General features: G+C 48.6%; 1 non-coding gene across 1 annotated transcript; it reads left to right on the forward strand.

Moving 5' to 3' along the window:
• The first annotated feature begins 358 nt into the window (after positions 1 to 358).
• On the forward strand, positions 359 to 431 carry TRNAK-CUU (transfer RNA lysine (anticodon CUU)). Its single transcript has one exon. It is a non-coding gene; the product is annotated as a tRNA-Lys (tRNA).
• Positions 432 to 4,763: the final 4,332 nt, after the last annotated feature.

The following is a 4,763-nucleotide window of genomic DNA, read 5'->3' on the forward strand; positions in this document are numbered from 1 at the left end:
CATGCTGCCTTATTACCTTTATAATTAACTTTATTTTATTTTTATTTTTAACAAGTTACATATTGACATGATACAATATTCAAAAGATTTGAAGGCTCTTCAGTGGAAAGATCTCTTCCTACCTTGTTCCTTTTTCCCCCCACGGTGCTCGCTGTTACCCATTTCCTGAGACTCCTCCCTGTGGACCCTTCCTCGCATGTGGAAACAAGTAGGTGTATATTTAAATGCATTCCTTCCCCATCACTCCAGTTTTTTTACACTACATGAACTACTACACTCTTGGTCAACTTCTGTTTTAATGCAACAATATGTCTTAGAGGTTTCCCTATTTATACCCAAAGAGAGATTCTCCTGGGGTGCCTGGCTGGCTCAGTCCGTAGAGCATGTGACTCTTGATCACAGGGTCATGAGTTCAAACCCCATGTTGGGCATAGAGTTTACTTTAAAATAAAAGTAAAGCAAAGACAGCTTCTTCATTTTTTTTTTTCATACCACACAGGATTCTCCTCCATACAGGTGTAGCATAATGTATTAAATAGGCCCCACAGGCACCTGGGTGGCTCAGTCGGTTAGACGTCCGACTTCGGTTCAGGTCATGGTCTCACGGATTGTGGGTTTGAGCCCTGCATCGGGCTCTGTGCTGACAGCTTGGAGCCTGGAGCCTGCTTCCAATTCTGTGTGTGTCTCTCTCTGTCCTTTCCCCGTTTGCGCTCTGTCTTTCTCTTGAAGATAATAAACATTAAAAAAATTTTTTAAGTAAAAAAAAATAAACAGGCCCCATAGATGAACATTTAAGTCGCTGCCAATCAGTTGCAAACGGTACTACAGTGACTGTCACTATCCGTGTCACTATACACATATCCTTTCTCATGTGTGAGCATCCATCTGTCCAATAAACTCAGAGAAGTGGAACTGCATTTATAATGTTGACGGCTGTGGCCAAACCACACCCTGCAGGCAGCGGCCACATTCGATTTAACCCCGTGTCTGTCCTTAGTTACTCTCCCTATCGTCTGTTACCCCTAAATACCAGAGTTAGGACCAACCTCAGGCGCAAGCCCATTTCCCTTCATGGGCGCTCAAATGTAGTCTCCAACATATTGGGAGCCCATTAGGTGACGGGCATTTGCTGGGTGCTGAGCTACAAAGATGCAAAAGACGGGGCGCTGTCCCGGGGAGCTGGTCTGGGAGGGAGTGGGGCTGGAAGGTGGGGGCCAGGAGGAAGGTACACGTAAGAAGAACCCCTGCCCCTGCCCAGCGGGCCCTGAGCTCCCATAAAGGGGGAGCTGGGTCTGTGTTTTCTCTCTTTAGCCTGGCACCCAGCAGAGCACAGGGCAGGTAAGCCAGCCCTCAGGATACACTGATGAAATAACTGAATGTCTGGTGTGGAAGAAGTGGGGGGGGGGGGACCAGAATTGGGACCGTGGCCAGGTCAGGTTTCACAGAGGAGGAAGGACATCCGAGGGCTACCTTTTTGAGGACTCATTTCACCACGTGAAATTCCAAGCCAGAGGGATGAATGTCTATCGGTCTCCTGACTCACAAAGGACAGCTGGGCAGGTGTGGCAGCAGGGTGTTGGGGGAGGGGGCAAGCTGATGGGTGATGGCAGTGATCTGGGGGCAGATCTGAATGGGTATAGTCGGGGGGTCCCTCTGATCAGCCCTGGACAGTGGGCATTCCCAAAATAAGGCAGGGGGTCTCTGCGCTGAGACACAGGAAGAGAAGGGAGAACAGTGAGTGAGGCCTGCCAGAGGGAAGCTCCCCACTTCCCCACTCTGGCGCAGAATGCAGCTGTGCGGGGAATAAGCGTTCTGTCTGCCCCACCCCAGGCTTAAGTACGCCCTGTGCAGTCCAGAGCCCACACCCTGCTGGTGCGGGCTGCTGACGGGATGCCTGGCCCCTGTCCCACTGAAGATCCCGAACCTCCCGAACCCTGGAGGCTGGTCTGACCGTTCACAGGCTCCGGCTCCATCCCCAGGAACGCAGGTGCCCGGTCCTCTCTTTAGGGAGGAAACCAGCGTGATGTCAACTCCTCTAGTCCATTTCCTGGAATTTTAGAAAGCACAGTTAAAGATCTGACTCTTACAGAATATCAAGCACAAACCCACGTCCTATCAGTCTGCTGATTTTACAGGTGAGGAAACTGAGGTCTGGAGACGTGAGGTGGCCTGCCTGAGGTCACGGAGAGAGGTAGTAGCAGAGCAAGGGCTAGAAACCTGGCTCCCGGCTCTGTATCCAGAACTGTCTGCTCTGACCGAGGGGATGGAGGCCAGGATGGTGACCTAGATATGGGGCCAGAGAGGGGAGACCAATGCCAGAGCTGCAGGCAGGGTCAGAGCTGGGGTAGAGTTGGGGTCAGCTACCCACACTTGTCCCAGTTGCCGGGTTATAAATCCTCCAAGAATTCCAGATATGCCACTCATGTCCAAGGTTTCTGCTTGGAAGCAGGTTTGCCAACGTGGGTTTCAGAGGCGTTGGCCCAGAGAAGACAGGTGTGCTGAGAAGCGGCCCGGCTGAGGGAGGGGTCGCCAGGCCACCGGGTTCCAGGGACGCCTAGGCGGGGAGCTGTCCCAGCCCTGTGCTCCTGGGAGCCCAGACTGGCCTCTAGCAGTGACTCAAGACTTGCAGCCGATGTTCTGGGAAGCCAGCCAGAGGGGGAAAGGGTGGCAGAAGGCCCAGACCCCTCTGTTTCCTGGACAAAGGGTGGGAGGCTACCCCTTCTCAAGGCCTCTGGGGACACTGACTCACCTTTGGAAACTGCTTGAGTTTGCCAGAGTTTGACGTTATCTGCATAAAATCCTTAAGAGTCTCCCCTAGGGATTTAGACTCTGAAATACCTTTCTGGATACTCCCCCTTCCATGCCCCTGGGCTACCCCCCAGCCAGGGATCCCCAGGGGTGAGGGGTCCGTGCATTCCTTTTTCCTTAGATGGTAGAGAAACAATTCGCCTGCTAGAGTAGACAGACCTGAATGAAATGATAAAATAACAAAGCCGCCCTTTACCGCATTGAGTGTGTGCCTTCAAGTTCTTTGGTTCCTGGTAATCTTCATAGCACACCTGAGAGTGGGTTTGGGACATAGGGAAACTGAGGCCCAGAACACAAGAGAGGAAAGAACCCAAAGTCAGGGCTCCATGGCTATGGCCTGGACAAAGTGACCCTGCCCATTCAGCTCTTCCCCTGAGGGCCCGCCCCTCCCTACACCACCTACCCCAAGCCTCCCCTGGGGGGTTCACTGCTTTTTAACCATCAACTTATTCAGAGAAAAATTGAAAAACACTGGTAGGTCAGTGTTTTTTTTCAGACCTGTGGATTGTAAGTCATGGTCAGAAATGCATTTAACACCACAATGCAATAACCAGACACACAAAAATAATTCGTAGCTCTTAGAATAATTTGTGGCGACTTCATTTGTTTACTTACAAATATGTAAAACCAAATTCAAGTTGCAAGAAATAGTGCTTCCCTTAGATGCACTCTGGGATTCTCTAATCTCTGCTATTCAGCATCATTATGGGTTTTTACATTTTTTTAATGTTCATTTATTTTTGAGAGAGACAAAGAGCATGAGCAGGGGAGGAGCAAAGAGAGGGAGACACAGAATCTGAAGCAGGTTACAGGCTCTGTGCTGACAGCTCAGAGCCTGATGCGGGGCCCGAACTCATGAACATGAGACCATAAACTGAGTGAAGTCGGACACTCAACCAACTGAGCCACCCAGGCGCCCCAGTGTCATTATGTTTGAAAAGTGCTCACATGACTCACTGCATTGATTCCATGACCTGACATTTGAGTTGTGAAGCTTTCTTTTTTTTTTTTTTCAAAATTTTCTTTAAATTCTAGTTAACATACAATATTGCAATATTGGTTTAAGGAGTAGAATTCAGTGATTCATCACTTACATACAACACCTGGTGCTCATCACAACAAGCGATGTTGTATACACAACTTAGTACCCATCACCCAGCTTGCCCATCTCCCACTCACCTCCCTCTTCAACCCTCAGTTTGTTTTCTATTAAGAGTCTCTTATGGTTTGTTTCCCTCTCTCTTCCCACCCCCCCAACTTGTTCATCTGTTTTGTTTCTTAAATTCCACATATGAGTGAAATCATATGGTATTTGTCCTTCTCTGACTGACTTATTTCGCTTAGCATAATGCACTCTAGTACCATCCACATCATTGCAAATGGCAAGATTTCTTTCTTTTTGATGGCTGAGTAATATTCCATTGTGTGTACATACCACATCCTCTTTATCCATTCATCAGTTGGTGGAAATTTGGGCTCTTTCCATAACTTGGCTATTGTTGATAGCTCTGCTATAAACATCAGGGTGCATGTGTCCTTTTGAATCAGTATTTTTGTACCCTTTGGGTAAATAGTAGTGCAATTGCTGGGTTATAGGATAGTTCTATTTTTAACTTTTAAAACATTGTCTTAATGTTTATTTTTGAGAGAGAGAGAGAGTGTGAGCAGGGGAGGGGCAGAGAGAGAGAGGGAGACACAGAGTCTCAAGCAGGGTTCAGACTCTGAGCTGTCAGCAGAGAGCCCAATGTGAGGCTTGAACTCATGAACCTTGAGATCATGAGCTGAGCTGAAGTCGGACGTTTAACTGACTGAGCCACCCAGGAGCCCCTATTTTTAACTTTTTGAGGAAACTTCATACCATTCTCCAGAGTGGCTGCACCAGTTTGCATTCCCACCAACAGTACAAGAGGGTTCATCTTTCTATGCACCCTCTTCAACACCTGTTGTTTCTTGTG

The sequence above is a fragment of the Crocuta crocuta genome, unplaced genomic scaffold (assembly GCF_008692635.1).
Source record: "Crocuta crocuta isolate KB4526 unplaced genomic scaffold, BGI_CrCroc_1.0 scaffold132, whole genome shotgun sequence".
Classification (NCBI taxonomy): Eukaryota; Metazoa; Chordata; class Mammalia; order Carnivora; family Hyaenidae; genus Crocuta; species Crocuta crocuta.